Below are 13,320 nucleotides of genomic sequence, written 5' to 3'. Positions count from 1 at the left end.
AGCCAGAAAGAGTGTGAGACAGAGAGAGGCTACGCTCTTAGTGATAGCGTCTGTCTAACTAGCCTCTCTGAGCCCTGGTCAGTCTACACTAAGAGGTTAGGTCGATTTTAATGCGTCTACACAACCAACCCCGTTCCGTCGACCTAAAGGGCTCTTAAAATCGACTGCTGTACTCCTCCCCAGCAAGGGGAATAGCGCTAAAATTGACCTTGCTGGGTTGAATTTGGGGTAGTGCATGCAGACGCAATTCAACAGACTTGGCCTCCGGGAGATATCCCAGAGTGCTCCAATGTGACTGCTCTGGACAGCACTCTCAACTCAGATGCACTAGCCAGGTACACAGGAAAAGCCCCGGGAAATTTTGAATTTCCTTTCCTGTTTCGTCAGCCTGGCGAGCTCAGCAGCACAGGTGCCCAAACGAGCTCCAGCATGGACTGACCAGGACTGTGCAGGCCGAACTCCAATCAAAAAGAAGAAATGCTAATATATATGCCAAAATCGCACAGGGCATGGTGGAGAGAGGCTACACCAGGGACACACAACAGTAGGTCAGAGCCCCATACATGCTGCTTCTATGATCAGCTGCATGCCATTCTGGGGGGGGCCCTACCACTACGCCACCACTGTCCGTGGACACCTGCAAGGGGGGAGTCTCACGCAACACAGAGGAGGATTTTGTGGATGAGGAAGAGGAGGAGAATCCGTTCTCCCTGGGAGCCAGGCCTTTTCATCACCCTGGAGCCGATACCCTCCCAAGGTGGTTTCCCGGACACTGAAGCCGGAGAAGGCACGTCTGGTGAGTGCACGTTTGTAAACTACAGGGGGTAAAGGCAATTTTGTTTACTGTTTGATTTGCCCTGAAGAATTGGGCTGCATTTGCAGCCAGTACAGCTACTGGAAAAGTCTGTTTTAACGTGTCTGGGGATGGAGCGGGAATTCTCCTGGAGGTACTCTGAAAGCCTTTGCAGCCGTATTTCCTCCTCCATGGTAGGACACTTAACCACACCAAGCCAGTAGTCTGGAATCATTGCAGCACAAAGCATGGCAGCGAATGGTCCTGGGTTTTGGTCACCTTCAAGCAACATTCAGTCTTTGTTAGCCTCAGGAGAGTGATATCATTCAAAACCATTCCCCCATGTGTTATTAAGACAACCCTGCGTACCCTTTGGATTATCGTGGCTGCCTGGAAACCGAATTCTGTTGCCCAGCTGTGTGTAATGTCACCATACTGGCAGGTGCTCAATATACAAGGCAAAATGACTTTCTACCTAAAGCACATGTGCTGTCTGCTGTGAATTGCTTGATTCACGGTGAAAGTCTCTCTCTTTTGTTCTCAGAAATGTATCATTTTAAATCTTACTCTCCTTTTTTGTCCCCCCGCAGGTGCAAATGTTTCTATGCTTTCCCTATTGTCTCTTCGGGCACAGCTGAATGCATAGAGGCAGACAGAGGCCAGGAAAGCATTAAGTGAGCGCGATCAGAACCCAGCCACTCCAGAGGATGGCCCAAGCAACAGAAAGGCTGTCATTTAAACATCTTTGATTTGTAGTGTGGCTACAATAAGCAATGTGGCCTTGTTCTTCCCACCAGGGTACCTTGTCTGTGATCTCCCTTTTTTTTTAAATAAATAAAGAATGCATGGATTCAAAACAATATTCAACAAAGGAGGCAGTTTTGCATTAAAGAGAAATACACATAACTGTCACACCGTAGCATCTCACAGATATAGCTAATATGGAGCAAGCAGCAATAACAATGGGAATATTGGTGGTGCTGAGGTCTAAAAATGTCCATTCTACCACCCTTCCTACTGTCCAGGCTGCCAGTGTATGGCTTCATGAGCCATAGGAGCAAGGGGTAGGCTGGATCCCTAAGGATAACTATTGGCATTTTGTATCAGAGGGGTAACCGTGTTAGTCTAGATCTGTAAAAAGCAACAGAGAGTCCTGTGGCACCTTTAAGACTAACAGCTGTATTAGAGCATAAGCTTTCGTGGGTGAATACCCACTTTGTCAGATGTATGGTGGGTATTCACCCACGAAAGCTTATGCTCCAATACAGCTGTTAGTCTTAGTTGCTATTGGCATTTCAACATCCCCAATGGTAATGGTGCCACGATAGAGATATGCATTCTATTACCCCACCACAGTTAGGGAACCCCCTTGCAGCAAAGCCATCCACATTTCCCAGAGTCACTACCCTTGTTAGCAGAAGGTCAGTGATTACTTGGATCATCGCTTCACAGCTGTCAGGGCAGCTCTCATCTTGCTATTCCTGTGCTTCAGGGCAGGGGAGAGCAACTGACAAAGTTCCAGGAAAGTGGCCTTACACATGCGAATGTTTCACAGCCATTGGGTGGGAATCATCCCATACCTGCAACACTATGTGGTCCCACCTGTCTCGGCTTGTTTGCTGGGCCCAGAATGGGTGTTCCACTGTATCAACCAGCTGCATCAGGAGCTTAATCCAGAATTCCAGTGGGCAGCGGAGACTGCAGGATAGCTACCCAAAGTGCATCGCTCCATGAGTCAATAATTTTGTAGTGTAGACATACCCTAAGAGACAGCAAGCTAGAAAGACACAGACTCTCTCTCTCTCTAAGGGTATGTCTACACTACGAAATTAGGTCGATTTTATAGAAGGCGATTGTGTGTGTCCCCACTAAGCACATTAAGTCAGCAGCGTGCATCCACAGTACCGAGGCTAGCATCAACTTTCGGAGCATGGCACTGTGGGTAGCTATCCCACAGTCTCCGCTGCCCATTGGAATTCTGGGTTGAGCTCCCAATGTGGCAAAAACATTGTCACAGGTGGTTCTGGGTACATGTCATCAGGCTCCCCCCTCCCTCCATGAAAGCAATGGCAGACAATCATTTCTTGCCTTTTTTCCTGGGTTACCCGTGCAGCTGACATACCACAGCAAGCATGGAACCCGCTCAGCTCACCGTCACCATACGTCTCCTGGGTGCTGCTGGCAGACGCGATACTGCATTGCTACACAGCAGCAGACGGTGCCAACCGCCCTGCCCTCCCCTCCTCTCCCCCTCCCCCCCGATCACCACTTGCAGAGGCAATTGTTGTTTCAAATTCATGCATTCTTTATTAATTCGTCACACAAATAGGGGGATAACTGCCAAGGTAGGCCAGGAGGGAGTGGGGGAAGAGGGAAGGACAAGGCCACACTGCACTTCAAAACTTATTGAATGCCTTATTCTGTTGCTTGGGCAGTCCTCTGGGGTGGAGTGGAGTTCTGATAGCATGGATTCCTCTCCCCATATAGCGATCAGAGCCAGTACCTCCCATTCAGTCTATGCTGGAGCTCTTTTGCGATTCAAACAGGAAATGAAATTCAAAAGTTTGCAGGGCTTTTCCTGTCTACCTGGCCAGTACATCTGAGTTGAGAGTGCTGTGCAGAGCAGTCACAATGGAGCACTCTGGGATAGCTCCCGGAGGCCAATACTGTCAAATTGCGTCCGCACTACCCCAAATTCGACCCAGCAAGGTCGATTTCAGCGCTAATCCTCTCATCGGGGAGGAGTACAGAAATCGATTTTAAGAGCCCTTTAAGTCGACAAAATGGCTTCGCCATGTGGATGGGTGCAGGGTTAAATCGATCTAATGCTGCTAAATTTGACCTAAACTCGTAGTGTAGACCAGGGCTAAGTGTAAGCATGAGAGAAACAGACAGTCTACTCGTTTAGGCACAGCAAGCCAGAGAGGCTATGCTTATACACAATGTCTACTTCTCTTAGCAACAGCCAGAAAAAGACACACACAGAGTCTACCCGCTTAGCCACAGCCAGCCACACAGTCTACACTCTTAGACAACAGCCAGCTAGAAAGAGACACACACAGTCTTAGTGTGACAGAGACGCGCGCACACACACACACACTCTCTCTCTCTCTCAGGCTACGCTCTTAGCGATAGCAAGCCAGAAAGAGATTCATAGAATATCAGGGTTGGAATGGACCTCAGGAGGTCATCTAGTCCAACCCCCTGCTCAAAGCAGGACCAATTCCCACCTAAATCATCCCAGCCAGGGCTTTGTCAAGCCTGACCTTAAAAACCTCTAAGGAAGGAGATTCCACCACCTCCCTAGGTAACCCATTCCAGTGCTTCACCACCCTCCTAGTGAAAAAGTTTTTCCTAATATCCAACCTAAACCTCCCCCACTGCAACTTGAGACCATTACTCCTTGTTCTGTCATCTGGTACCACAGAGAACAGTCTAGATCCATCCTCTTTGGAACCCCCTTTCAGGTAGTTGAAAGCAGCTATCAAATTCCCCTCATTCTTCTCTTCTGCAGACTAAACAATCCCAGTTCCCTCAGCCTCTCCTCATAAGCCATGTGCTCCAGCCCCCTAATCATTTTTGTTGCCCTCCGCTGGACTCTCCAATTTTTCCACATCCTTCTTGTAGTGTGCGGCCCAAAACTGGACACAGTACTCCAGATGAGGCCTCACGAATGTCGAATAGAGGGGAATGATCACGTCCCTCGATCTGCTGGAAATGCCCCTACTTATAAAGCCCAAAAGGCCGTTAGCCTTCTTGGCAACAAGGGCACACTGTTGACACAGCTTCTCGTCCACTGTAACCCCTAGGTCCTTTTCTGCAGAACTGCTGCCTAGCCGTTCGGTCCCTAGTCTGTTGCAGTGCATGGGATTCTTCCGTCCTAAGTGCAGGACTCTGCACTTGTCCTTTTTGAACCTCATCAAGTTTCTTTTGGCTCAATCCTCTAATTTGTCTAGGTCCCTCTGTATCCTATCCCTACCCTCCAGGATATCTACCACTCCTCCCAGTTTAGTGTCATCTGCAAACTTGCTGAGAGTGCAGTCCATGCCATCCTCCAGATCATTAATGAAGATATTGAACAAAACCGGCCCCAGGACCAACCCTTGGGGCGCTCCGCTTGAAACTGGCTGCCAACTAGACTTGGAGCCATTGATCACTACCCGTTGAGCCCGACGATCTAGCCAGCTTTCTATCCACCTTATAGTCCATTCATCCAGCCCATACTTCTTTAACTTGCCGGCAAGAATACTGTGGGAGACCGTATCAAAAGCTTTGTTAAAGTCAAGGAATAACACATCCACTGGTTTCCCCTCATCCACAGACCGAGTTATCTCCTCATAGAAGGCAATCAGGTTAGTCAGGCATGACTTGCCCTTGGTGAATCCATGATGACTGTTCCTGATCACTTTCCTCTCCTCTAAGTGCTTCAGAATTGATTCCTTGAGGACCTGCTCCATGATTTTTCCAGGGACTGAGGTGAGGCTGACTGGCCTGTAGTTCCCTGGATCCTCCTTCTTCCCTTTTTTAAAGATGGACACTACATGAGACTTCTTCCAGTCATCCGGGACCTCCCCCGATCCCCATGATTTGTCAAAGATAATGGTCAATGGCTCTGCAATCACATCCACCAACTCCTTTAGCACCCTGGGATGCAGCCCCATGGATTTGTGCTCATCCAGCTTTTCTAAATAGTCCCGAACCATTTCTTTCTCCACACAGGGCTGGTCATCTCCTCCCCATGCTGTGCTGCCCAGTGCAGCAGTCTGGGAGCTGACCTTGTTCGTGAAGACAGAGGCAAAAAAAGCATTGAGTACATTAGCTTTTCCCACATCCTCTGTCACTAGGCTGCCTCCCTCATTCAGTAAGGGTCCCACACTTTCCTTGGCTTTCTTCTTGTTGCTAACATACCTGAAGAAACCCTTCTTGTTACTCTTAACATCTCTTGCTAGCTGCAATTCCAAGTGTGATTTGGCCTTCCTGATTTCACTCCTGCATGCCTGAGCAATATTTTTATACTCCTCCCTGATCATTTGTCCAATCTTCCTCTTCTTGTAAGCTTCTTTTTTGCGTCTAAGTTCAGCAAGGATTTCACTGTTAAGCCAAGCTGGTCGCCTGCTATATTTACTATTCTTTCTACACATTGGGATGGTTTGTTCCTGCAACCTCAATAAGGATTCTTTAAAATACAGCTGGCTCTCCTGGACTCCTTTGCCCCTCATGTTATTCTCCCAGGGGATCCTGCCCATCAGTTCCCTGAGGGAGTCAAAGTCTGCTTTTCTGAAGTCCAGGGTCCGTATTCTGCTGCTCTCCTTTCTTCCTTGTGTCAGGATCCTGAACTCGACCTCATGGTCACTGCCTCCCAGGTTCCCATCCACTTTTGCTTCCCCTACTAATTCTTCCCGGTTTGTGAGCAGCAGGTCAAGAAGAGCTCTGCCCCTAGTTGGTTCCTCCAGCACTTGCACCAGGAAATTGTCCCCTACACTTTCCAAAAACTTCTTGGATTGTCTGTGCACCGCTGTATTGCTCTCCCAGCAGATATCAGGGTGATTAAAGTCTCCCATGAGAACCAGGACCTGCGATCTAGTAACTTCTGTTAGTTGCCGGAAGAAAGCCTCGCCCATCTCATCCCCCTGGTCCGGTGGTCTATAGCAGACTCCCACCACGACATCACCCGTGTTGCTCACACTTCTAAACTTAATCCAGAGACTTTCAGGTTTTTCTGCAGTTTCATACCGGAGCTCTGAGCAGTCATACTATTAGGGTATGTCTACACTACGAGAGTAGTTCGATTTTAGTTAAATCGAATATGTGCAATCGATATTAGAAAGTCGAACGTGTGTGTCTACACTAAGGACAGTAATTCGACTTTGTCAGTCCACACTACCAGGGAAAGCGTCGACATTGGAAGCAGTGCACTGTGGGCAGCTATCCCACAGTTCCCGCAGTCCCCGCTGCCCAGTGGAATTCTGGGTCGAGCCCCCAATGGCTTCTGGGTAAAAAATTGTGGCGAGGGTGCTTTTGGGTAACTGTCGTCATCCGTCAGTCACTACCGCCCTGCCTCCCTCCCTGAAAGCGCCGGCGGGAAATCAGTTCGCGCACTTTTTGATCAGTGACAGCGCGGACGCCACAGCACTGCGATCATGGATCCCGCTGCGACCATCGCTGCAGTTGTGGCCGTTCTCAACGCCTCGCACCTTATCATACACCTTTCCCAGAGGCAGATGCAGAGAAATCAGGCGAGGAGGCTACGGCAGCGGAGTGAGGGCCTGAAGTCGGAGAGTAGCACAGAGCTGTCAGAAACCACGACACCCAGCGCCGAGGACATCACGTTTGCAATGGGGCATGTGGATTTTGTTGAACGGCGATTCTGGGCCCGGGAAACAAGCACGGACTGGTGGGACCGCATAGTGCTTCAGGTCTGGGATGAATCCCAGTGGCTGCGAAACTTTCGCATGCGGAAGGGGACTTTCCTGGAACTTTGTGAGTTGCTGTCCCCTGCCCTGAAGCGCAAGGACACCCGCATGCGAGCAGCCCTGACTGTCCAGAAGCGAGTGGCCATAGCCCTCTGGAAGCTTGCAACGCCGGACAGCTACCGGTCAGTCGCGAACCACTTTGGCGTGGGCAAATCTACCGTGGGGGTTGTTGTCATGCAAGTAGCCAAGGCAATCGTCAAGGTACTGCTGTCAAAGGTAGTGACCCTGGGAAACGCGCAGGCCATCATAGATGGCTTCGCTGCGATGGGATTCCCAAACTGCGGTGGGGCTATAGATGGGACTCACATCCCTATCCTGGGACCGGGCCACCAGGCCAGCCAGTACATCAATAGAAAGGGGTACTTTTCAATGGTGCTGCAAGCACTGGTGGACCATCGGGGACGGTTTACAAACATCTACGTCGGATGGCCGGGCAAGGTTCATGACGCTCGCGTGTTCAGGAACTCTGGTCTGTTTAGACGGCTGCAGGAAGGTATTTACTTCCCGGACCACAAGATAACTGTTGGGGATGTGGAGATGCCTACAGTGATCCTCGGGGACCCAGCCTACCCGCTAATGCCCTGGCTCATGAAGCCCTATACTGGCGCCCTGGACACAGAAAAAGAACTGTTCAACTACCGGCTGAGCAAGTGCAGAATGGTAGTGGAGTGTGCTTTTGGCCGTCTCAAGGGGAGATGGAGAAGCTTACTCACTCGCTGTGATCTCAGCGAAACCAATATCCCCATCGTTATTGCAGCTTGCTGTGTGCTCCACAATCTGTGTGAGAGCAAGGGGGAGACCTTTATGGCGGGGTGGGAGGTTGAGGCAAATAGCCTGGCTGCTGATTACGCCCAGCCAGACAGCCGGGCGATTAGAAGAGCCCAGCGGGACGCGCTGTGCATCCGGGAGGCTTTGAAAGCCAGTTTCAAGGCTGAGCAGGGTACCCATTGACTTTTAAGTTTGTGGACACAGAGGCTGAACTTGCCCCCGTTTCTTTACCCAGTTGCCGTCGACTATCCTCTCCAATTACATACCCCCTTCACCCCCTTCCCAAAAAATAAAATCTGTTCTGTTTTGTTCATGGACACCGTTGTCTTTATTACTGTTTTCACGGGAATGTTTTAAACCTGGGACGCAGACTGTGGCGGGGAGCGGGTTTAGGGTTGTGATGCAAATGATGCTTCTAAACTCCAGGAATGACAGGCTCCGCGATGGTGGACTGGTTGTTTCAACGGAGCCTGCCAGCCCTCCTGGCCGGGACTGCGTGTATGTGTCGGCTATGTGACTGTCTTGCAGGGGGAGGAGGGTTACAGATCCCCTGCTGCGCGGCTCTGTGATCCAGGGTAAGGACCGCTGCATAAGATCTGTAACTGCCCTCCCCCGCCACCAAGTCACAGAGCAACACCACCGCCCCCACCACACAGAACATGAAAACCACCTCCCAGACTGACCAGGATAACTAGTCACTGCACTGTATATGTGCCCTGCTGCTGCACCTGCCCCCTGCTAAAGGTGACTGTCCTGTCCAATGACCAAGGCCCTTCCCCCCCCTCCAGACAGACTCCCCTCCAAAAGAAGAGGATGGAAACAGAAATGAACAGAAACGTATTCTTTATTAACAACCGCACATGGAACGGGGGGGTGAAACTTGGACGGGGTCTTGTGTGAGGCGGGTAGGAAAGGACTTTTCAAATTTTGGGGAATGAGAGCCTTCTAGTGGTAGAGCAGTCCGCAGGGGTGGAGTGAAATTTTTCCCGGCCCCTTCCACCCCTCCGTGTTTGGACTTTGGGTGAGGGGGGTATGGGACTTGGTGGCGGGGCAGGGCAGTTACAGAGAGACTGCAGCGGGGCTCTCTCCTCCTGCCTCCGGTCCTGCAGAACATCCACAAGGCGGCGGAGCGTGTCCGTTTGCTCCCTCATTAGTCCAAGCAGCGTTTGAGTAGCCTGCCTGTCCTCCTGTCGCCACCTCTCCTCCCGTTCAATGTTTGCCCGGTGCATTTGGGACAAGTTCTCCCTCCACTGTGTCTGCTGGGCTGCCTGTGCTCGGGAGCATTCCATTAGTTCAGCAAACATGTCTTCCCGTGTCCTCTTCTTCCTCCTCCTAATGTGCGCTAGCCTCTGGGCAGATGTGGCTGTGGGAATTGGAAAAAGGGAGTGAATTCCTGAGACAGAGCAATGTATCTGTGAACAGAGAACATAGTCTTTCTCTGTGAACAAGACCATGCAGAGCACCTATCACACGCGCACTGAGGACAAGGTCGAATTTTCGGCCCTCGCCTACAGTGCCTGCGGTCTTGCTGTGGCGAGCTGAGGAGCAGGGCAGGACACCGGACTTTGTCTAGATGGCAAACATGGTAAGCCGTAGACTTGTGGCCGCTTAAAACTTTAAGAGTGGCACTGGCCTCCTTTCACATAGAAAGCAATGCGAGTCTCTGCTGGCAGCAATCCTGCAAGCATGAACTCTGGCCCTGTCCCAGCCCCTCGCGGCTGTAAACCGCGTGGCTGTAAACCGGCGGTTGCAGTTCTGTAAAGGGACGGGCAAGCAGTCCCAATACTAACTTTCCCCTACCTAATTCACAGCAGGGAGTCATGCCTGACATCACCCTCCTGAAGGTCTCCGAGAGCCAGAAGGAGAAGATGCTCCGGGACAGCCTGCAGAAACCGGGGCCATTTGCTGCACTGCTGTGCAAGGCCATGATCCCGGAGTACCTGCTGGCGTTGTGGCAGGGAAACGTGTCCTACCACGGGGGGCCTAATAAGCTGTCCCTGCCCAGGAACCTGCTGATGAGGCTTGAAAAACACCTGCAGGAGGTGTATGAGGAGTTCTCCCCGGAGGATGTCGCCTCGATCCCCGGTTACATTGACCAGTTCTTGGCTTAGGTGCCCTTGGAGGGACAAATGACTGCAGGGTTTTGGGCACTATAATCATGAAGCGGACATTGTGAGATTTTTTTAAAATGGTTCGGACTATATATTGAGGCGCCCAAAGACGGAGTAATCATGATACACTTTGCACTGATTCCCCTTTTGTTTGACTTTCCTGTTTACATGTTTTTAAGCACTTTACCCACTGTTAATATTTTCAATCTTCCTGTTTTGTTGCAAATAAATGTTTACATGTTTTAAAGCACTTTAGCTACTGTTAATATTTTAAATATGCCAGTTATGTTGTAAATAAATGTTTGGATATTTAAAACACTTACTGCTTGATCCTTCCCCTGAATCTGTGTCTGGGGTAACGGCTGGGGAGGGTTGGTAGGGGATCTCTGTCAGGGTGATGAAGAGCTCCTGGCTGTCGGGCAAATCAGCGTTGTAAGCGCTGTCTACTGCCTCGTCCTCCTCATCTCCTTCCTCCTCTTCCCCGTCCGCTGAGGAACCGGCCGCGGACAATATCCCATCCTCAGAGTCCACGGTCAGGGGTGGGGTAGTGGTGGCGGCCGCACCTAGGATGGAATGCAGTGCCTCGTAGAAACGGGATGTGTGAGGCTGGGATCCGGAGCGTCCGTTTGCCTCTTTGGTCTTCTGGTAGCCTTGTCTCAGCTCCTTGATTTTCACGCGGCACTGCGTTGCATCCCGGCTGTAGCCTCTCTCTGCCATGGCTTTAGAGATCTTCTCATAGATCTTTGCATTCCGTCTTTTGGAGCGCAGCTCGGAAAGCACGGACTCATCTCCCCACACAGCGATGAGATCCAAGACTTCCCGATCCGTCCATGCTGGGGCCCTCTTTCTATTGGATTGCACGGCCATCTCTGCTGGAGAGCTCTGCATCGTTGCCACTGCTGCCACTGCTGCTGAGCTCGCCACGGTGTCCAAACAGAAACTGCGCTTCAAACTGCCCAGACAGGAAAAGGAATTCAAATTTTCCCGGGGTGTGGCTGGTCAGAGCATCCGAGCTCGGACTGCTGTCCAGAGCGTCAACAGAGTGGTGCACTGTGGGATAGCTCCCGGAGCTATTACCGTCGATTTCCATCCACACCTAGCCTAATTCGATATGGCCATTTCGAATTTAGCGCTACTCCTCTCGTTGTGGAGGATTACAGAAATCGATTTAAGGAGGGCTCTATGTCGAACTAAATGGCTTCGTGGTGTGGACGGGTGCAGGGTTAATTCGATATAACGGCGCTAAATTCGACATAAAAGCCTAGTGTAGACCAGGCCTTAGACTAGATTAGAGAGTAACACAAAGAGAGAGAGTCTCTAAGAGTGAGAGACACAGCAAGGCTACTCTCTTAGCGGAGCAAGCGGGAAAGAGACACACCAAGTCTAGTCTCTCAGAGGACCCCAGCCAGGAGGGGAGAAAGGCAAAGGCATTGGAGGCGGGCTCGGGACTCCGCAGCGGCGGCTCCGGTGCGCTCAGACCCACCCGCTGCTCCAGCTCACTCACCTCTTTGCTCCGGATACTGCGCAGCCACCTCTCACTCACACGGAGGCTACTTCCAGGTTTGTACCCAGCTCCTGCCTCCCCATTGGCTACAGCCATGACCAATAGGAGACGCTTGTTATGGTTAAAAGGCGCTTGCTCGGCTTCCACCTGCTTGCTCCTAGGGCGCATGCACCGGACAGCTTTTTCGAGCCAAGGGCCTTAGGGTCAGAAGCGCCACTAGGGGGTGTCTCCCCATGGCCTGGCCTCAAACTAACCCCTGCACTGAGGAGGCAGCTGAGCGCTCCACACTGATCGTCCCCCCACCCCAGCAGAAGGGGAATTTTTCCAACTCGCTTCTGGTCACTATATTTTCCACAGTGGCCTCCCCTCTCTCCGGTCACTGCCAGCCAGGCACCCACTGGTGGTTCCCAGGCTGCTTTCCCACTCAGGTACCACAGCCCTCTTTGCTGGAACTTGCACTTGGGTAACCTATTTAAAACAAAATCCCATCGCACCTGCTGGCAAGCACAGGGTCTCTTACAGCAGCCCTGGGCCTGCTCTGTTTTATGCAGAAGGCCAGGCACACGCCCTGCAACGGACGCCTGGAACCCACATTTGCCTTCTGCAAGGGCAGCAAACACAACTGACAGCAAGGGGCCATGGGTTTTTCATCTGTTCATAACACCATTGAGCCAAATCTTGCACTAATACAGCTGAGGCACAAGCAAGTTTTAATGCCGTCATCATCTCAGCGTTGAAAGCTAGAAGAGCCCACTAATGTCATCTCATCTGGCCTCCTGTCTGATGTTCCCAGAATTAATTCCTGTTTGGTGTAAAAACGTCCAGCAATGGAAAATCAGTCCACAATTCTTGGACAACTGTCCCAAAGCTTAATCACCCTCACTATTAAAAACCTGTGCCTTAATATCACACCCCCCTTAAATGCACCCACAAGCCAGGATCCTTAGAGTATCAGTTGTCTCTGTCCCTCTTTCAGCACATCCTCCCTTGCTGTATAGAACACAGCAGACTGCAAATCTTTGCACAGCATTTAATGGTGCAGTTGTCCAATTATTTACACATTTGCTTCCTAAATAAATCCGGTCTTTGACCCACCCTGTACCTTTAAATAAGTGTCCCCCAGAATTTGAATTCCTGGAAGGATTCTCTCCCCTTCCTTTGAATGGAAATAGATAATCTTTGGTTTCAGCATTTCTTGGTTCTTGCAGGACTATGAAAGGTTTAAGGAAACACTGAAGGAAATACAACCAGGATTAAACAATGTCATGACCATTCAGCAAAGCAACCCAATCCCTGAGTAGTTCAAAAAGAACCCTGGATATACAGTGGCACAAGACGATCCAGATAGAGCCCTGTGAAACCAGATTTACGCCAATGGATCGATACAGGTGATAATTGAGATCCGAATCTGGCCCAAGCTGGACTAATTTCTGTTAAACAGCAGTAAAAAAAAGCAGAATCCGTCCCTGATTCAGATGGCTGCTAGGATTTGGGGATTTCTGGGAGAAGCAACACCCCCACCACGATCTTTGATGCTTTCTGCTCTAGTGGTTCCAGGTACTGCAATAGTACCACCCATGGCCAGCAGGGTGTGCTCTTCAGGCGATGCAGCTCCAACTCCCCAGATAAGTTAGGGTGCACCTTCACCTGCTTTCTTTCAGGCTTTTCACC

The sequence above is a fragment of the Terrapene carolina genome, unplaced genomic scaffold, assembly GCF_002925995.2.
Source record: "Terrapene carolina triunguis isolate 2854851 unplaced genomic scaffold, T_m_triunguis-2.0 Scaffold89, whole genome shotgun sequence".
Lineage (NCBI taxonomy): Eukaryota > Metazoa > Chordata > Testudines > Emydidae > Terrapene > Terrapene triunguis.
This window is presented reverse-complemented; position numbering follows the sequence as displayed.